Source organism: Protopterus annectens, chromosome 10.part0, assembly GCF_019279795.1.
Source record: "Protopterus annectens isolate FY-2018-M chromosome 10.part0, PAN1.0, whole genome shotgun sequence".
Lineage (NCBI taxonomy): Eukaryota > Metazoa > Chordata > Ceratodontiformes > Protopteridae > Protopterus > Protopterus annectens.
The window spans coordinates 770229120-770252011 of record NC_056744.1 but is presented as its reverse complement, the minus strand read 5'-3'; positions in this window follow the sequence as shown (position 1 = coordinate 770252011).

Sequence of the window (22892 nt, the reverse complement as noted above, 5' to 3'; positions counted from 1 at the left end):
TAGTCAGGGAGAGCAGGCAAGCATGTCAGCAGAGGAATATGGCAAGTTGACAAGGAGGCAGTTGGCTGAAATGTGCCAGGCTAAAGGACTGGTGCATGCTAACCTGACTAAAGCAGACATTATTGCAACTTTAGTCATAGCAGCATCACAGAATACCAACTAGGAGGACAATCAGACTGGCCTTGGAGAAATACATCTTTCATAAAATGGACAGTTCAACCTTTCCACAGGGGACTTAAAATCCATCCAAAGTTAAAGAGGCTTGAGCTGGAGGCCAAGCGTTTGGTAATAGAAACAGCAGAGAGACTGAGATGTCTGGAGGCTGAGGAAAATGAGAAACTGAGACATCTGGAGGCTGAGGAAAATGAGAAACTGCAATGTCTGGAAGCTGAGGAGAATGAGAGGCAGAAGCAACATGAAAAGGAGATGCCGACTCTTCGCCAGAGTCATCGAGGTAATGGGGAAAGGAGTAGCCAAACCCCAGAAGCAACAAAGGTCAGTAAATTTCTTCCACAATTTACAGAGGAGGATAATTTTGATAGCTTCATTCATATGTTTGAAAGGGTATGTAAATAGTATAATGTTGACCAAGGGCACTGGGTCCAGTTCCTGACCTCCTTACTCCATTTTAAAACTGTAACTGCTATTTCTAAATTGTCTGATACTGATTGCTTAAATTATAATATGGTAAAGAATTGTCTTTTAGAATGTTTTAAGTTATCACCTGAAGCTTATAGAAAAATGTTTCGTGAGCATAGACGCAAAGCAGATGAAAGTGTGTGTGAATATATTACTGAACTAAGCACTTATTTTCATAGGTGGGTGAGTGGATGTCAGGTCACCACTTCTGAAGGGCTGACAGACCTTTTGGTGAGGGAATAAGCCCTTAGCACTTTGTCTGAGGACATGAGAATCTGGCTAGCTGATAGACAATACACTACTGCAGATGAGTTGGAGAAGAAGGGAGACCTATACCTAGCAAGCAGGGCATCCCTGCACAGGAAAGGGACACCCAGTGCTGCTCATGAGTCTAAGGGAACCCATGGTGGGCAGCCCAAACTGCCACAACAGAGTCTGCCAGTAGCAGGGGAAGCAACTAGAAACAGGTACACATCCAGGACCAAGGGTTAAATGTTTTAAATGCAACCAGTGGGGCCATGTAGCATATAGATGTCCACAGAGGCAAGGTGGGAAACAAAATGTGCGACAGCCAGTAAGAGGGAATGACAAAATGCCAGCAGTAAGTTGTCTCGAGACAACAAGGGTAAGAACCTACCACAAGAGGTTATATCCTAGCTTAGTAAATGGGAAAGAGGCCATTGCTAACAGAGACACGGATATTGACCTAACCATTGTGAAGTCTGCAATGGTTAAAGAGGAGCACTACTTGCTTGGGCAGTCTTCTCCAGTCAGAGCTAAAGAGGGGCCCCATTCCAAATACCTTTAGCTAGGGTTCACCTTGACTGGGAGGGTGAAAAAGGAAGCAAGCAAGTAGGTGTGTTTGAGGATATCTCTGCAGATGTCCTGATAGGGAATGATTTTGATAATGCAGTACCCTGTGTGATGCAGTTACATGCAGACAGGCTTGGAGACAAGCATGTGGGTCTGGTAGCCTGGGGGAGACCCAGACAGACCACACATTTGCAGCCAGGACTGCTGAGGTAGTTACTTTAGGGAGGGGGCTACCCTGTAGCAGTGAGACTGAAGGTGAGCCACAGCTGTTTGTGGGTACTAATGTTCCCTTGGACAGAGTGACTGCAAGGGCAGATGTGAGTAGTAGTACCCAGGCTGACAGTGATGCACCACTGTCAGAGGATGCCAGACTTCCTGTGGAAGGGGATTTGGGAAGGGTTACCAAGAGAGAGCTGAGGCAGGCTCAGCTCTCAGACCCTACATTACAAGTCCTGTGGGAGGTAGCTAGTGAGGCACCTGATTGTCAAGGAAAATGGGAATATGTACACTTGGACAAAGGATTACTGTTTAGAGAGTGTATCCCTAAGGGACGGCTAGAGGGTAGAGAATACAGCAGTTGGTAGTACCCAAAGCCTACCATCTGGCACTTCTAGCCATAGCCCATAATATTTCCTTCGCAGGTCATATGGGCATAAAACATAAAAGAGATGCAATTATGCAGAACTTTTATTGGTTTGGGATTTCTAGAGATGTAACAGGATACTGCAGGACCTGTGAGCAGTGCCAAAAGGTAGGCAAGGCAGGAGCCAAGGTGAAAGCTCCTTTGATGGCTTTGCCTGTGATTGAGGAGCCATTTCAGAGGGTAGCTATGGATATTGTGGGGCCTCTGAGTACCCCAAGTTCCACAGGGAAAAAGTATATTCAAGTGGTAGTAGATTATGCTACCAGATACCCTGAGGCAGTGGCTTTGTCCTTCACTGAGGCAGAAAAGGTGACAGATGCTTTGTTAGAGATTTTCATCAAGGTAGGTTTCCCAAAAGAAATACTGACTGACAGAGGTGCCAATTTCAGGTCAGACCTGCAGGCTTGTCTGTGGAAGTACTGTGGGGTGAAGCACTTAAAGACCACCCTCTACCATCCCCAGACTAATGGTCTTGCTCAGAGGTTAAACTGTACACTCAAGATGATGCTATGGGGTGCCCCAGGAATCCACAGGTTTTTCACCCTTTGAGTTGCTGTATGGGCATATGGTGAGTGGACCTCTAGATTTGATTTGAGATGAGTGGGAGGGCAAGTGTGAATCCCACAAGGAGACTGTTGTGGCATATGTCCTAAACCTCAGGACAAGGCTCAGGGAACTTATGGGCTTGGCGTGGGAAAACCTGGCAGAAGGCCAACTGCACAAAAAGGTCTGGTTTGACAGGAATGCTTGAGCTACAGAGTATGCTGTAGGGCAACAGGTAATGGTTCTCATTCCTGCCAGACACAACAAGCCAAAGGCAGCTTGGGAGGGATCCTACAAGGTGGTAAGGAAGGTCAGTGAAGTTAACTACATGGTAGAACTGCTAGGCAGGAGGCAGAAGGCAGGGGCACAGACTGTACAATGTTAACATGATGAAACCTTACCATGACAGGGAGGCCCTTGTGCTAAGTATTTGCAGTACAAGGCAGGACAAGTCTGAGGGGGATTTATGGCTGCAGGGAGCCAGCCAGCTAAATCCTATATTATTATGGTGGAGCCTAGGGTTGCAGGCATATGATGGGACAGTGCAGCACTGTACTGGGGTCAGCAATGCCAAGGCAGATGAAATCTCAAGACAGGGAATGGAGTAAGGTATCTACAAGCAAGTTTCTCAAGGGTCACTTTAAAAGCTAGCTTGAGTTTTGAGAGGGAAGAAGTGTGACACAAGGGAAATACTGCCAGCCCAGCTAGCTGGAATTTTGTAAATAATTCTATGTCATTTGTGAATATTGACATGATTTATACAGAACTGTATGTTATGTACTGAGTTAAATGCAACCACAGCATGCCCTGCTAGCTTGGAAAAGAAATGCATATAAACTATTGTAATTGTGTAACTGCATATGTTTTAACAGTAGAAACTGGGACATAAAATGTTAACTTGCAAAACTTCAAGAAAATAAGTTGAAACTAAATTATTTTATGAATGAGCTATAAAAGTCGTCTCTCAGTTTCAGTGTGGCAGACATAATGTCTAGAGCTAGAAGTTTTTTGTATTGTCTTGGAAGAGAAGTAATTACTAGGTTTGAGATGCATAAGTGTTTTATTGTTTTATGGCTTTCAGGATCTGCAAACATCTGAGGGATATGTACTGTATTTTTCACAGAGATATCTTAAAAATGCTTTTACTTTCTGACAATGGGGGTAGCTTGGGAACTAAAGTCAGGTGACAAAATGTGATGTCATCCAAGCTAACCTAGTAGTAATATTTGATATTAATTTAAGAACTCTCTCAGAGAATGACTGGGCATTTTGTACTTTGTCTTTGACCTAACAAGAACATCCAGTCATCACTATCATCTGCACTTGCCTTGCTATAAGTAAGTCTAGGGTACAGTAATTTCTCTTAGATACAGTTAAGAATATAGTGAAGTATAGTTTAGATGTTTTCATTTATTTGAGACTGTCTTGCAATGCTGTTCTAAATATTTCCTTTGATTTTGAACTCTGAAGTAACTGTGTTTGTTTACTGAGGATTGTCTTATTCTTTTATTATTTATTATTAAATATATTTAAACCTACCTTTGTGGCTGATATTTGTGAGACGTATTTAAGCTCTGAGAGTATTTACATATGTATTTGGTGACACTGTACAGGCCATTCTTAAATAGCCTTGCTCTTGGTCAGACTACCATTTGCAATATTAGTAACATTACACAGTAGGATTGGACAACCTTTGTTAAGGGCCTTAAGTAGCTGATAAGTAGTGGCTGGTGGCAGCTACAACTACCTTATAGTCTAGGCCGAAGGGGGCATAGCTAGTAAACCTGTGCCAGCCTTCCTCAGGTGTGTGTGTGTGTTTGTATATAAATCAAATGTCAATGTGTGTGTGTGTCAGCTACTAGGGTAGGGACATGAAGCACTGGTTGGACAGAGAGGCTGCTGGAGGTCTTAGCTTGGCCACTCAGCTGAGATCTCAACTATATAGCTGTGCCAGTGGGAAGTCTTATTGGGGATCTGGAGAAAGAGGGAGAAACCAGCTCCAGACTGACTGTGATCTCTGTGAGCTCTTAAGGGAAATTGTACTTTACTGTGTGTATACTTGTCATCTTCCCAAGTGTACAGCCCTCACTGGTGCTAGTGGTGAGACCTGAGGCTCCTCGATTACTGGGCCAGTGCAGGGGTGTCACAAACATTATACACCATAAGTGGTTGCCTGTGCCAGCTTGAGTACTATGTGTATGTAACATTGATCACTGCTGTAGCGGCTGAACATATAGTGTTGCCATATAACAGTGCTTGGCTCTGTGGATGAGTTTTTGGCTGTGATTTATTCTTTGTAAAGTCTGCATGTACTCCCTTTCTTTGTGGGTTTTTTCCAGGTCTCTGATTTTTTTCTCCCAGACCCTCAAATGTAATGTATGCCTTTGACCATTTCGGCCTTTACTTTCATCCCAGTTAAACACTAGAGGGGTACACAGAAGGTTACCTTTTTTGAAGGGGTAGGAAGGTAGGATGTATTCCCAGATAAGGTTTACATATCCTTGCAAGCATTTGTTTTCACAGCTTAATGAGGAACTGCTATTTTGTTAGTTTTAAATGTTAAGCTTTAGCCACAATTTTCTTTCCTTATTCATTACTTTTTTGTTCAGGCCATCATTGGATCAAAATGTAAAGAAATTCCCTAAGATGCACATCAGAGCTTCTAGAACTCTATGACTTCTGGGAGGCTAGTAATCCCCAGACTACCTCTTAATTCAGCTACTTGCTCCAAAATTATTATAGTAGAGTCTTTGCTATTTAGAGTGTGTCAAAAGGATGGGGGAAGCTTAAAAGTAAGTTAAAGTGCAAGAAAAAAAGTAATCTATCTGGATGCTGTGGGGCCTGGAAGCACACTGCAGATGTACAGAACAGGGGTGCATGGAGTTGATTGTCTAGTGCTCCATTTTACCTATGGCGGGCCTTGCTGATTTTAGGCAGACATCTGAGGTGCATATGGTCAATAAAGTGGCTATAATGAGTGGGTACTGAGACAGTCTGTGGATGAAAGCGAATACTACCATCTGTTGATTAATCACAGGTAATGGCCATTGACCTGCCATAATAGAGCCCTACCTCCTTCCAATTAGTCCCACCCATTTAGGTGCTTTCCACAGTTTTCTTGGCTTAAAGTCAGTAGTTCGCACAGAAAAGCTGTATCACACAATGCATTGCATTTGCTGAAATCAGTGTAAAATGATCATTGTTATTTTTTACAGATGTATGTATGTATATATATATATATATATATATATATATATATATATATATATATATACACACACATACATGGGGGATTGCAGTGTACCTAAAAGTAAAATGTTGGCCATAGTTAAGTTCACTTTCCACCACAATCATCAGTACTGTACTCAATAATTGTCTAGCTTTGGTGGTCTGGGTAGGATGCATTTGAGAATAACTAATCACTGGCATGGTGGCGCACTGAGTTGGTTTAATATTTCATACTGCTTGGCTCTCTAGTTGAGTTGTTTGCTGTAGTTGCTTCTGTGTGGAGCCTATTCTCTCTGACTCTGTGTGGATTTTACCCATGTGTTCTGATTTCATACAACACCTCAAAGATATCATGTAGGTGAACTAGCATTTCTCTAATTTGCCTCTAGAAAAGTGTGTGTGTGTGTGTGTGTGTGTGTGTGTGTGTGTGTGTGTGTGTGTGTGTGTGTGTGTGTGTGTGTGTGTGTGTGTATGCACATGTGTGTAAGTGTATGGAAATAATATCATTGATTTTATTTGAGGATACACATAATATTGGTGACACATGTTCCTGACTAGCAGTCAAAGAAAAGGACACTTAACAACTAATTATCTTTCAAAAATAAAATACATCTGAAAACATCTAGACTCTCAGAGCATCTAGTGGCCTGGTAGCAACCAGATCTCCAGCTACATAAGAGGATTTTGAACACAGGCTTAGTAGTTGGTTCCAATCCTTATCATCTGCTATGGTCGCCAACTAGTCTAAAATTGTCCCTGCTCAGACATGTACATAAAAGATTACTATAGCTTGTGTGAGGCCCTGGGACAGTGTGGTCATTTTTTTATTTAACTGTCCATACAATCAAAAATCAGAGGTCAGTTTGTGTAGGGGCTGTGAGCAGTGTGGTCATTTTTCCTTCAACTTTCTTTACAATCAAACATTAGAGCTGTGCATACAAGTTTGCTGTAGCTTGTTTAGGATCAGTGTACTGTTTGGGAACAGCAGGTTGGAATATATTACTCTGATCTTTTGGTACTTTCTTCACAAATATCAGATGTATACTTGTGATTGTCATTTGATTATTGGAGTAAGGGGACATGCCATGTGTTTACATCTGACAGTAACAAGTTGAAACATATTGCCATGGCCAGTTGCTCTTTCATATTCTTCCCAGTTTAACTTCATATGGTTACACTGAATTTGGCTTTCTATTGAGAGCAGGGGTGAGAAGGCATGTTGTGTATAAGAATGGCAACAATAATTTGAAATATATGACCTTGGCCATTTGTTCTTTCAGTTTCATCCCAGTCAAACAATACAGGTTGCACTGACTGATTTTTTTTGGAGGGAGATAGCAAGACAGGCACTATTCCCACACATTATTTATTCATCTTCAGAAGCATCTGCCTTCTTAGTTTATTGGAACTACTGTTTTGTCATCTTTGGACATTAAACCTTAGGCACAACTTATTTCTCCCTTAACAGAAGCATATAACACCAAGTTTTGTTCCTTACTCATGAGTTTAATTCGGGCCATCATTGAATCAAAACATTAAAAAAAGTCCTGCTGCCGGTGGCTTCTACTGATAAATATAAATTTGAATCTGTAGTACTGATATAAATCTCTTGGAGACAAAGACTCACTGCAATTCAGCCAAAGCAGAATAAGCATACTTTAGGTAAAAACAAAGCTAATACCTTGGTGGTATCTTAAGAGTTTTCTTGTCTACTGCATTGCATTTAGCACAGGTTGTCTGACTCATTACCTTATTACCTTCTCCTTTAGAAAGAGAAGAATTATTCAGCATGTCCTAAGATGTGCATAGTACTCTGAGTATTTCTCACACTGACTTGGTAATCTGGATGTCTGTTGCAGATCCATTTTTAGTCTCTCTCTCAGTCTCTGTTGCAACTGATTTACCCTTCTGGTCATGTTGTCAACTGGCTGGTCTGGCTTGTCCTTCCGTTATCTGTGTCTGAATGGAGGAATGTATTTCTGTTACATCTCCTGAGCCTAGCTAGTTAAGCAGCTGTAAATATGAAGCTGAAGAACTGAAATAAATCTCTTGGAGACCAAGGCACATGGCAGTCTAGTTTATTTTTGAACAGAACTTAGTAACTTGTCGAGAATCACAAAACTGAATCTAAACAATAGCAGGCTGAGGTACTTGCATACCTTTTTCTACCTCTACTCTCTCTGTCTCCACTACTAACTTAAAGTAACCTCCCTTCCTCTACACATACTCCACTGAGGTTACACTCATACCTTTTCCACATCTATTCCTACTCTCCCCTCTATCACACCCTACCCTTCTCTACTCACACTATCCTATGCTTTCACCAATATAATCTGTCTTTCATGACCTCTAGAAATATAAATAATCATTATGATAATCAATCACCTATTATGTAAATAATGCTGCATCTTAGTACTATCAGGCTTTCCATATAATTTATGCTTGAATACTATGACTTTATTATGTCTGCTGAGTTTTTATTCTGACAGACTAATGTGTAGTTTTCAAATTTTGCACTTGAATGTTATGACTTTATTATGACTTTATTATGTCTGTTAAGTTTTCATTCTGATAAACTAATGTGTTCGTAGGTTCATAGGTGTTTACTAGGCTAATGAAAACAAGGACCTTTTTAAGCATAGCCATATATCCCAAATCTCTGACGAGTTCTGATACCTTTGATAAGTGCAAGCATGAACCTGGGAGATGAACCATTTACAGGTTACCTTAACCATTTACAGGTTGCTCTTTAAAGGCAAATGGTAGCCGAGGCACTAGAGACATGAGATATTTGTTTATTTCATTGTGATTGTGTAATTAAATTCACTGGATTTTATGCGTGTTTTGTGAATTTTTTCTTCAGCGGACCACATTACAGGTGCTGTTATCTCTGGAGTGAGTTGTGGTTAAATTCACTTGTTTATCGGGTGTTTTTTTTGGAATTATAGGTTACCTGTTTGCATCAGAGACATAGGTGCCAAACCAGGGATGCATTTCCAGTTTCCCATCCAATTGTCCAAGTTGCACTTGAACTGGGTTAGGGAGGAACTCTGTTTCACATGGATAGGGAGCCTGTTCCACAGAGGCAGTAGTCTCTGGGATACATATCTAGCTCTCCAACAGGTCCTATTTGTATCACAGACAAGGTTTAGAATGGGTAATGCTGGTGTTGTTTGTTTTGTGGATATACAGTAGATCCATCAGAGTGGGGCCTGACAATGTCCTGTATGCAAGGCATAGATCTCCCCTCAAAGGTCTGTAGGAGACAGAATACAGGGATATGGCCTTGAGACAGTCTGCATAGGACATTTTACTAATACCCTGTATTCTTTTAGTGAGAATCCTCTGTAGACATTCCAGTTGTTAGATATGCCTGGTTAGGTACATACCAAAGGGGGCATTGTACTCAATGATAGGTCTGACGAATGTCAAATACAGTGGAGCAATGACTTCCATGGACTTAGATGCTATACCTTTGTTTATAAGTTGTGCAGCATAGAATGATTTCCTCATCACTGTAGACACATGATGGTCAAAGGCTAGATTACTATCTATGTGTGTCCCTATGTCCCTGACTACTGGGTCAACTTTAAGGGGTGTGTTATCAATATAATTGTTACCAGAGATGGATGACTTCCCAAACAGCACTATTATGCATTTCTTGGCGTTTAGTTTTAGTCCATGGCTCTGACACCAGTTCTTTGTCTGTGTCAGTGTGAGATTCAATGACAGCTCCTAATTTGCAATTATCTGCAAATTTAGTCAGCTGGAGACCACTGACAATGGCCTTGACTTCTGAGAAGTAAATGCCAAAAAGGAGCGGACCAAGGATTGATCGCTGAGGGACTCCACTTGTGACTGGCCTCTTTGTAGAGGTGGACTCCCCAATTCTAACTTCCTGGGTCCTGTCTGTGAGCCAGTTGGCTATCCACCAGGTGACATATGGGTTTGCATCTAACCTCCTGAGTTTGTCAACAATGCTCGAGTAGGGCATTGTGTCAAATGCCTTGGCCAGGTCAAGGTAAGCAGTGTGAATGATTTTACCCTCATCCATTGCTTTGGTGACCTTCTCAAAGAAGTCTACCAGGTTGAGTAGGCATGATCTGAACTTGATGAAACCAAATTGGGTTGGGACCAGTGTCTGGAGGTTTACTATATCTCTATTGATCATCTCCATGATAATTCTTTCCATTGCTTTATATATAAGACTAGTGAGACTTATGGGTCTGTAGTTTCAATAGTCTGTAGATGGTCCACCTTTGTGCAGAGGGATGACTGTTGCCTTTCTCCATTCATGAGGTACGAAATATGTTTGGAGGCTACAGTTAAATAGTAATTCCAGAGGACCTGATAGGTCATGTTTCATGCTATTTACAAGGCATCCTGGGTTATTGTCTGGGCCCATTGATGCAGTGTTATTGGTCTTAGAGAGAGCATTAAGGACTTGTTTCCCAGTGATAGTAGACAGAGTTATATTTGATGATATTTCCTGAGAGAAGGTTGAAGGGGAGAGAGGGGTAAAGTTGGACCTGAATTTATCAGCCAGAAGGTTTGCTATGTCTTCTGGCTAAGACAGTATAGGTGGCTCCATTTACAATGAACTCTGCAAATGACTGTGTATTGCCTTTGAGGTTGCAGACATAGATAAAGAATGCTTTGTGGTTGTCCTTGGCCTAGGAGGCCAAACTTACCTCAAACTTGGCTTTTGTAGACTTTGTCCCCTGAGTTGTTTGTTTAGTTTGTTGAGAGTGCTTTTATCTTGCTGGATGCTGCACCTCCTAATTTTTGCCATGATTTTCTTCCTCTTGTTATACAGCCTATTGATTTTGTGATTTCACCAGGGTGGCTTGTTTTTTGAGTTAGTTCTGTACTTCTTCCTGGTCGGTACAGCTGCCTCTATGCAGCTATTAACATGCTTGTCCAGGGTTTCTGTGAACAGTTCTGCATAGGCAGCAGTTTTCTCAGGGTATATGGGGGCTTGAAATTTTGCCAGGTTCTCACTTAATAGTAGGAGGTTAGCCTTAGAATAGTTTCTGAATATTCTGGGTTTAGCTGGGGGTCCAGGTTTCATTTTTACTTCAAAGGAGACCATTATGTGGTCTGACCTTACCAGCGAAGGCATTACAGTAGGGGGTGTGCAGCACTCTCCCATATTAGTAAGTACCAGATCCAGTATGGTTTCACCTCTAGTTGGTGCATAGACTATCTGGTCCAGTGAGTTTGTGTTTACAAAATCCAGGAATCTCTGTGCATGTATATTTGGTTTCATATAAGATTCCCAGTTAATAGTGCGGCAATTAAAGTTACCCATGAATATGATATTGGGTTGGAGGGTTAGTGTTTCTAATAAGCTTAAATACATTGTATGGGTTTCCTGGGTCATAGAGGGGGACCTATAGCTTGCATGGAAGTGTATTAGATTTTGCCTATGGTGATTTGAACATGGAGCAGCTCAAGTGCATTATCCTGTTTGACCAGCCTTGAAGTATATTTATCTTTGATGTAAATAGAGACACCTTCACCTTTAGTCCCTGTCTGTGAAGTAGCTGGCCTAAATGTGTAGAAGGCATTAGAACCTAGCACTGTTGGTGTGCTCTCCAAAGCTTTAAACCATGTCTCAGTGACTGCACAGATGTCAGCATTCTCTAGGGTAAAGAGAGTGTCTAGGGAGTGGATTTTTTTGTTTAGACTCCTAGCATTGAGCAGTAATACCATTAGATTTTCTTGGTTTTGATTTGTTATGTCGGAAGTATTTTCAGTGTGGCATTGCCCAATAAAAGGCACTATGGGGAAGACAATGTTTTAGCTAATATTCGAAAGCCTAGCGGTGAGAGGTGCAGACCGTCCCTAACAAAGCAGCGTGGTCTGTTGACCATCTCCTTCCATGCTGACAAATATTGCACCCCCTGAGACTGACACCAGAAACTAAGCTAATTATTAAAGTCAATCATCTTTTGTTCATATTGTGACATCATCCTTGGAGAAGGTAAAATGCTGCTCAATGCTAGGCTCATACCAGCCTGAGACAAATATTCCAAGAGCGCCGTGATATCTCTCTTCATATAGTCTAGGGAGGTACGTCTCAGGTCATTTACTCCCACATGGACTATGACTGAGTCATATTGGTAATTGTAGTCCAATGACCTGAGTGCCTGTGTAATGTGGTGGATCCTCGCCCCTGATAAGCAACTGACCATAACCTTCTCCTTACTCAGTCTGGTTAGAGAGACATCAGTGTGTCTCACGATGGAGTCTCCAATGACTAGAAGGTTGGATTGTGTGGTGGCTTGCCTTATGGGCTTAGAAGTAGAGACTCCATGAGATGTAGCTCTATGTGTTGATGTGGGTGTTGTTTTGAAAGAGTCCATTTGGGGCTGATGAGGGTATTTGTTATGTGTACTTCCTAGGAGGTATTTGCGGTTTATAAAGGTTACATTTAAGTGTCACAGCATATGTGGGTCAATAAGTTTGGTTTGAATTGTGTGGGACAGGTACAGTGTGTGTACTACTGACAACCTTATTGACTTTAGGAGTAATTTTATGTTAGAGCTTTCCCTCCAGTGACATTGTGTAAATACATCTCTCACATACCATATCAGTTTGTTTGAGAATTAACTGGTTGTCAGTAAATGTGAGGCAATTTCTGAATTGCCTCTGAATGCCCATATCCACCAAGTGGGTAATGGAGACAGTAAGAAAGTTCATATCCATGGGAAAAGAGCAAATAGATTGAAAGGGGGTGGGCCCTTTTGTATTCTGGTACTATAGAATACAGTGGGATGGCCAATAAATTTAAATAGCTGAAAGGGAGTGATTTCACAAAATGATAATTTTGTGCTTACTCACACCAGCCAGTGAAAGGAAAGAGGGAAGGAGATATATGGTTAAATTAATATAACGGGCAGGCAACTAGAAAGACAGTGGTATTTAAGAACACAACACTAACAGGGTGGCAGGGTGGAAAACAAAATCTGTCTGACTCACAAGAGATACAGCTGTGGTCTCTTTTCAAGTTTTAATATGCAATTAAAAGCATAATACAAGTAAAACACAGTGTAAAGAAAACAAATCACAGTATACAAAATAGAAAAAGGCAATAAAGTAATACAAAGTATAGAAATCAAAAGCAAACTAAACTTTCCCTCACAGCAAGCTGTGGCAGAGTCTGGGTGAACTTTTCCAGCAAAGCTTTGAAATATTCTATTTTACCTCTTAAATAGAAGGTTTAGTTCCTAACTCCACCCCCTCAGTTCACAGATGATTAACCTTAACTGACCTGTTCTAACTTCTGTGCGACTGCTTAATTGACCTGTTCTAATTTTTGTCTGACTCACAAGAGACACAACTGTGGTCTCTTTTCAAGTTTTAATATGCAGTTAAAAGCAGAATACAAGTAAAACACAGTGTAAAGAAAACAAATCACAGTATACAAAATAGAAAATGGCAATAAAGTAATACAAAGTACCAGAAATCAAAAGTAAACTAACCTTTCCCTCACAGCAAGCTGTGGCAGAGTCTGGGTTAGCTTTTCCAGTAAATGTGCTTGAATGTTATGACTTTATTATGTTTGTCTAGTTTTTCATTATGTTAACCCTATATATCTGGAGCTTTTCTCTCCTGGCCTCCGCTGAAAATGGGTACCTCATCACCCAGTTGGACTTTCCCGGTAAACAAATGACAAATAAATAGATAGATAGATAGATAGATAGATAGATAGATAGATAGATAGATAGATAGATAGATAGATACATAGATACATAGATACATAGATAGATAAATACAGCTAACTTTAGACACTGAAAGTACAAGAATATGCAGTTCTTGGTTTTTCAGCCCTGGTGTTTTTTTCTTCTTTTTAAATATGTGTAATACTTTTTAACACCTTTTTATGTTAATGCTACCAATAAATACCTTTTTATTTTGTTTGATATCTTACCTCTATTTTTTTCATGTCCAGTAAAGTTTTGTTTTCCATCTCATGACAATTGCTTTTCACAACCTGATGTCCAGTAAAATTTCTCTTCCTGACTAATGACAGTTAATCAGCTGACTGTTACAATATCTCATAAACTTTACCATTCAGATGGCAGTTTAAAGCCCAGTACCATGCTGAAAACGTTTGGAATATATTTTTAAGTGGAGCTATATGGTCATGACCTGCTTTACCTAAAAATATGCTTAATAAGCAATAACAGCTAAACTTTTCTATATCTACTCATGTAGCCATGGAATATCATGTACCTAACAACCCTTCCATTCATGTGTATAACAATGTTACTTCTAACAATGTCCTATTTATATTGCAGCCTGAAAATATTCATATTATAGCTTAACAATGTAATTTTAACAATGCCCTATTTATGTTTCAACTTAGCAATCAACAAAACATGGTTAGGTTTTCCTATCTTAACTTTACATAAAGGTAGCAGCAGCATGATATACAATAAAATTCTACTTAAATAAATCTATTCTAACACTTTTGTCTAATGAATTTCTCATAATAATAAAATCCTATGGCTTCTAAGGACCTCATCCCACCCACTAAAAGCAACCATTTCTTCTATGTTTATTGCATTACCATCTTAGCCTGATGTGTGGAAAGGATGGAGGATAAAGTAAAACAGTAAGACAAAGTGTGAAAAGAAAAACAAGAAAGAGTACATCTGGATGCATAGTGAGGCCAGAACAGGAGAAAACTAGGTAAGCACTGGGAGTGATGCAGGTGGAAAAACAGTGGGAAGCAAGGGATCCCCGTGAAGTCATTTACCTAGGGCTCCATTCCACTTGTGGCCAGATTTGAGTATGTCTTCCAAAACATCTTTTTTTTATTTTATGCAATGAGTTAAACTAGAAATGAAAAAGAAAGCCGTGGGGCTGTCCCTGTGGTGTAGGTGGATAACTCCTTGACTATTGCCCAATCGATTCAGGTTGAATAAGTGGCTTGGGTGACTGACAGAGCAGCATGGAGGGTTAGGACTACCTGTCTTGAGTGAGAGGGCATTCAGTGATGACACTCCCTTAGGGAAGGTATGGTCCAAAGAGGAAAGTTGCCCTCAGGTGAGTATGGGAGACAGGGAAGGGAGTTGGTCGGGCATATAAAGGTAAAAAAAATGGATGCAAAGGAATGGCTGAACCAGCAGGATTCCCTTAGACTCCATGACCAGTGCCAGCAATACTAGAGTAAGTAACAGGAGTAGGAGATAAGCTAGTAGACCCAGCATGGATGTGGGTCACTGGGGAGCCAGATGGGTTTAAAGATTGACCCAAGGGGGGCACAAAATAATTCAAAAGAAAAAAAGAAAGTCTTGGCATATTTTTATGGTTTTATTTTATTAAGTTATAGTTTTCTTAAGTATTGAAAATGTATGCCATTCCAAAAGGTGCACTGCTATATGTGTGTGTGTATGTATAAGTGTGGTGAAAATGATGGTATATAGAAAGAGGTTCCTGTATATTTTGAAAAATTCTGACTACACTCCTGCCACAGTGGCCACTACTAGTGATGGGTTTTGAAATGCTGTGTGATGCTCCTATCACATGCAATAATGACATCTTTTCACTGTTTTCAATATGGGAACTGTAATAGAGTCCTAAGGTGCTAGTCAGGCATACACTGTATAATACTCAACTGCAGGGGAACTAGGGTGGGCCAAAGCGGACAGCTGACCTGTATGTCAGCTGTTAGGGGCATGATCTGCAGGTGATGATGATGTGAGCACCATTGTTAATTAATGAAGCCATGGGGATATAGTGGCTTCATAAATGAATCCCTTATACTTCATTCACTTCTATGGCCAAGCCTCAGCATGTAGTATTAACTGTAGTGGAGTCACCCCTGAAAAGAGGCCATTAGCTTTGTGGGACTAAACTGATCAACAAAATGTAAATAAATAAATATTTTTTTTATTATTTGACTTTGCCCCTGATTATTGCTCTAAGAGGTTGGTGTTAACTAAAACCTCACTATATCAGACTCATTCTTTCAGAAATAACAATTCAATTATTACTGGTCAAGCCCTCTTTCATACTTAAAGTTGGTGAATTATCATTTTCCAAATTAGCACCCTGTGCATGAAACTCTCTGCCTAAAGACATAAATTACTGATCAGATTTTATTGTGGAAATGACTTAAAAACATCTTAATAAAGAAGGCAGATGCATATTTCGCTAGCATTGGGTGACTCTGTTACTAAAATTACTGCATTTCATTCTTACTCTAGATGTTCACCATTCCCACTGCTGCAGTAACATTTACGCTATATGGGTTGTCTCCCCACCTAAGAAACTACAACGGGCCAACTTTACAAAGCTCTGACCCCCCCACACACACACACACAAACACACACACACACACACACACATATATATCCCTACTTCTGACTGCTGATTGTCCAGTGCAAAGGAGAGAAATCAGCAATCAGAGTGGAGACTTCTTTAGTAATTTCTTGCCATGTTGAGGAGAAACATCTCTCACTGGAGGAGCAATCGCTATGAGCTTCATTTTTGGTGTATAAGTGCTTGTTGGGAAACCCTTCCACACAGAAATTGTTGCTCTTTTAAGAAAATATTATTTATTTTTATCTTCTGACTAAAAGCAGTATGCCCTCTTTATGAAACTTAGAATTTATTTATTTTTTTATCAATATTCAAAGTTTTCTGATAGAGACCACTATTTATAGCTACCTGTGTTATTTAACTAATTAGGGGCTAATTTTGTGAAAATACGTGTTCTGTTTGTTATATACTTTTATACTTGTGATTAAAGGTTTTATTTTTGGGATGGGCAGGCCGGGATGTGTTTTTACAGTGTAGTGCTAAAGTTCACTTCATGACAGCCTACCTGCCATTTTTCTTTTTCTGTCAGTGTTTTTAACTTGGTAAAATGAATACTGACAGGGAATTTAAGTTCTGCTTGTACTTTTGCTTTGTAAAGGGGCTGGGACAGGAAGTGTGAGTGCAAGTGTGCTGCTTGTGTACACTAGATGACAACTTAGCCTCTGACTGACTCTGTCCAGCAAAGCTTAACATTTTTGTCATCTTTTCCTCAGCTACAATGTGGATACTTACTCAAGCTTTGCTGGTTCCACTCCTGCTGTTTCTAGAAAGAGAAAAGCACTTGCTAATGAACAGTTGCTGTTACCAAAGGCTCAGTCTTTACCTCAGCTGTTAATGTGTTAACCTATAGTGGTAATTGGTTGTTCCTTACCTTAGCTGTTAATGTGTTAACCTGCATTGGTCTTTGGTTGTTCCTCAGACAACTCACTTACCTTTCTGGCTTTTCTGCTGTAGTCTATTCAGCCAACATGATCAGCCATATCCTCTTCAGCTGTTCCAGTGTCCCACATGGGCATGAAAGACACACCTTCTCTAGCACTGGGAGACACTCGGGAAGATTCTTCATGGGGTAACTGAGGCAAGAGTCCATTAGACCAGTCAGACATCTTTCCTTCAAATCAGTCTTGTTCCACAGGGACTCCTGCAAAGAAAACACAAAAAAATTAAACATTGTTTAGCTCAAGTAATTACAGTTAAGAGAGATGATTTTCTTACCTTAGCAAGACATGCAGTGCAGGCTATGAATCTTGATGTCCAGAAGCCATTACAGGGGGTCATAACCTTTAAAGAATTTCATGAGGAAATATGGTCTGATGATTCTAAGTATGACATAAATGGGGCTTCTTCCTCTTCAGATTCACAAGCCCAACTTTCTGATTGTGTTGAAAATATTAACTCTTATCGTGGAGGAATTTTCTTTTAATCACACCATAGCCAGGATGAATAATATATTTTTATGGCAACAAATAGATGTTCCCCCTAAAATGAGCAGATATTATATGCTACAAATGGATATTCCTCATCCCTCACCCATCCCTCCTATACTTCCATCCCTAGAGGATGTGACAAATGCCACCTGCAATCATCCTGATACCCAGCCATCAGTCCCTAAAAAAGAAGATACATTGTATAAAGTGCCTCAGATTAATACATTTCTTTATTTTACCTTAGATTAAACCCAGCAGCTATATCCACTGCATCACCTGCTGGAAACAGGTTGTTACTTAGCACTAACCCTTCACCTGGTGGCAAAGAAGACAAGGAGTTGGATCGTATAGGAAAGAGAATGTTTTCACTTTCAAAGTCCTCATTTATCAGGCATACATGTGGAAGTTTATGCTTTGTTATATTGATAGTCTGAGGGAACTTGTTACCACACTTCCTTCAGAAGAAAGCTATTTTTTGAATTAATTTTTTTCTAATTTGCCCCAGAAATGCAAACATGCTTTGAAGAGTGTGTATTATTGTCTGGATACTATATCTAAGACCACTGTTACTACTGTAGGGTTGAAAAGATATGCTTGGGTACATAACCTAAAGTTTGCTGATGATATAAAGTCTGAAATCTTAGATTCTTGTTTATTTAAGAAGGTATCGTTTGGCTCTTCTGCTATATAGGTTCTCAAACAATTTGATGAAAAAGAATAGTTTATTCAGGTAGTATCTAAAAATATTCATGTCCCCAATACAAAACTTTTGGGACTCTCTGTTTCACTAAAAAGCCAAATAACCAAAACCAACCATATGTTGGCAAATAAGGATAAAAAAGGAAAGCTAGTCAGAGGGAAATAAAAACAAGAAAAGGGGGTCCTTTCAGAAAAGGGACAGACGAACAGTGCATAATAACTGTCAGCATTCTTCCCCTCTTCCCTCTCCTCCAGCCAATATCTCTATAAACCTGTCCCACTAACTAGTCCACAACATTACCCTTTGCCAAAAGATTGTCTCAGACTCTTGGGAGTTAAAAGTGGTGCAGGATAGATACAGATGGCACTGAATTCAAAAACCTTCTTTCAGGCAAATCCATCCCCACCCTCCAAACCAAACAGAATACTTTCCTCAGGTTCTTCAGTCTTTACATGTCCAAGGAGTCATAGAACCAGTGCCTGTAAGTCAAAGGGTTATTGGTTTCTGTTCCATAATATTTCTGGTACCAAAGAAAGAGGCCTTTTGGAGACCAGTGCTAGATCTTTCATTTCTAAACCTCTATGTGAAAGTACTAAAACTCAAAATGTTGACCTTATAGAACCTGTTACCCCTCATTTATCCCATGAGTTACATGGAAACATTAGACTTAAAAGATGTTTATTACGTTTCCACACTCACAGGCTTTAGGAAATTTCTAAGGTTCTCTGTTTCTGGGTCATGTTATTAGTTCTCTAAATTAACCTTTCCATTATTTACAGCTCCAGAGGTGTTTGTGAAATATCTAGCCATAGTCATAAGTCATTGCATATTGCAGACTGAATGGTATTCACAAACTTACTTGTTTAGATGACTGACTTATCTTTGCAGAGTCTTAATCCTGATGTCAAGAATCAGTAACAATGGGTTATGTCTCTTCTGATATATGTTGCCAAATTATCCTTGACTCCATTTCACAGGATTGTGTTTCTCGGCCTTCTAGACACTTCTCTTCAAAAGACATTTTTGACACAAGTGAATGTGAATTTTCACCTGGAATCTTCCCTGATCTTCACCAGTGTCAGACTTCTGCAACAGAATTTCTCAAGCTTCCAGGGTTGATGCTTCTATGATTCTCATGATTCCCATTGCAAGGTTGCACATGAGAAAGATGAAATGCTTTCTAAAAACACACGGGCTCAGCACTTACATCTTCTGGAGCATCAAATTCCCATTTTGGGATTTGTAAAAATGGAATTGCACTGGTGGAGACAGCAAATTCAGCTGAACCTAGGTCTCAGTTTCTCTTCTCAGACCCCAAACCAATCTCTCACCACAAATGTTTCAGATTTTCCATGGGGAGCAGTTTCCATGAAGCTAAAGTTGCAAGGCCTGTGGAGTCATTCAGACAGACTAAAGCACATCAATATAAAGGAGATGTTGGCTATGATCCATGCCTTGAAATCTATCCTTCACCTATGGTTACAAGGACTTCTTCAAGTGATTATAGACAACAGCATTGTCATGTGGTACATAAACAAGAAAGGAGGTGCAAGGTTGTACCCTCTATGTAGACTGGCAACGATGGCTTGTGAGGTTAGCGCTACAGCATTCCTTAACCCTGTAAGCATCTTACATTTCATAAGAGTAAAACATAGTAGTAGACACGATGTGCAGGATCAGGACAGTCCCTTACAAATGGAAACTAAACAAGAGAATCTTTCAGGAAATTATCCAGTTGTGGGGAACACCTCAAATAGATCTCTTTGCCTCCTTTCAAAACAGACAAATAAACAAATTCTGAACCATGGCGCCTTGCAAGCAAGCCTGAAAAAATAGAATGGGGATGTTTATTTATGCTTTTTAGCTCTTTCCATTGATATGCAATGTAATTATGAATATTTAGAAGACTCCCCAAAAATAATTGTGGTGACTCTGTTTTGGCCTGTGTAACATTAGTTCTCCCTTCTTATGGCATTGGCCAAAGGCAATTGCCACACGCTTCCTCACAGACTGAATCGACTCACACAAGACAGGGGTGTTTGATGTACCCAAGCCTGGATAATTCAAATCTAATATATTTTAAGTAGTTATTTAATGAGGGTGTGTAACATGTACTAATGAAGGCAAAAAAAAAACATGCAGCAAGAAAATCATATATTGGTAAGTAAGTGGAAGCAATTTTCTAGTTGGTGGCTAGCCAATAACCAGGGGCCCATCAGGGATTTTGCACCACTGGTGCTCAAATATTTGTGTGAGATACTTTCCTCTGTCTTCTCTTATTATCCTCTAAAGGTCCATGTTGTGGCCATTTCACTATGTCTGCCCATGGATCGTCCTCTTTCTTCTCTCTTTCTGGTAAAACAGCTCCTGGAAGAGTTTTATATCAGAGACCTCTCAGTAAACAGGTTGCTTCTCCTTAGGGTCTCGAGTTGGTGCTGTGGAACTTGACTATGTCACCTTTTGAACTTATTCATCAACTTATTTAAGGTTCTTGATTTGGAAAACTGTTCTCATTATTGCTGTGACATCTGCAAGAAAACTATCTGAGTTGTGAGCTTTCATGGTGTGTGAACCTTACCTCATATTCCACAGAGATGGGGTCATATTAATAACAAACCACTCTTTTATGCCCAAAGTGGCCTTAGATTTACTTTGAATTAAGACACCAATCTCCCAGTTTTCTACCCAGAACCTAAAAATCAGGGAGAAAGGATTCTGCATACTATGGATGTGAATAGGCAGCTCAAGTACTATCCTGACATAACTTAGTCCTTCTGAAAAATTATTCAGCTATTTATTTTTATTAGCAGACAAAAAGGGGCATCATATGTCTAAACAGACAACTTCCAGATGGCTATCCCTAGCTATTGCTTTTTTGTTATTCCCACAATGGCAAATCAATTTCAGGGAGTATCAGTACATATTATACAACAGACTTGTTTTCTTCATTGGCATATTGGAAAGTGATGGACTCTAGAAGCATTCTAGAGGCAGCCACAAGGTTCTCTGTACTACAAACTAGATTCCTTTTCAAGGCCCAGGGTGAGCTTTGCTAGGACCATTCTCCAGGACTACCTGGATCCATATCCTTCTTCTTCCCAGGTTGGCTAGACTTTGGTAATTAACCCATATAACCTAAGGCTACTACAGCAGTGGGAATGATAAACATGGTACAGTTGTGAAAGTTGTACTTACCCATAACAGTAGATGTTCAGATTTCTCCCACCCTCTACCTCCCTACTCTTGTAAATAGTTGTAGCTGGGATATAAAATAGGCGTATGTATATTTCTTTATTAGTAAAAGAGGTGAGCGCTTTTGTGGCACCAGACCCTTCATCAGACAATCAAAGAAGAGTAAAACACAGCATTTATACCAAGCTTATCATTGCCATCAACTACCCAATTAATCCTTAAAACCATATACCTAGTATAAAAAGCTTTATACCTAGTGTGAAAAATTTTAAAAGCTTAAAATTAAAAACAGCTTGACAATAGAAACAGCATATCACATCATACAACTTAATACATACAATATAAAAGTATAAAAATATATAAAAGTATAAAAAAGTATAAAAAGTCGAGGGGGGGGGGTACTACCTACTATTTCTTTAAATCTCTATTAGAAGAATGGGTTTAATATTAATTTTGTCATTCAGGTCTACCCCAATGTTAGCTCGTAGCCTTATAAAACATTCTAGTTCCCTAGTTTCTACTCTATTCCTAACTTCTCCACCGCTATTGTCGGTATAGACTTTATCTATTACTAAAAATAAAAATTTGTGTGTCTCATCATGGTCCCTCACATGCTTGGCTAAGGCATTTGTCTCTATTCCTCTGGTGATATCATATATATGCTCCCTCATCCGGTCTCTCAGCCTTCGCGTTGTCATTCCAACGTAGAAGGCAGGACAGACTGTGCAGTGTGCCAAGTATATAATATTCATACTGTCACAGTTAGCTAATATTCTGAAGGTAAACTCCTTCTTTAGATCTGAATGTAGAAATCTACTTCCAGTGTCAACGAACGTGCAGTAATTACATTTATTGCAATGGGAAGGTTCCATATTTGACTGCATTTTCTATTCTTGTTTCCATGGGTTGCGGTCCACATAATAATCTTTTTATAGATTTTTTATTCTTAAAAACAAATCTCGGGGTCTCACCTACCAGCCTTTTAACATCATCATCAGCACATAGTATATTCCAGTTTTTTCAATATACTTGCTGTAAAGATCTAATGTTACTCGAGTAGGATACTTGTACTCTCATAGGTTTTGGACCAACAGTTCCTCCATCTATGATGGTATCCATATCTGAAAAGTATGGCTTACCTGTTCCTTCCCTTGCCTCAGATAGACCCACTAATGACTGTTGTACCTCTTTTTCGCTGTACCCTCTATGTATGAACCTTTCCTTCATGTTCTTGATCTCTTCCTCATACTTAGTTTGATTAGCTGCGAGTCTTGATGCTCTCAGACCTTGGCCTCTTACAGTGTTCTTAAATATATGTCTCGGGTGCATGCTCTGTCTATTGAGATAGCTATTCCTATAACATTCTTTCCTA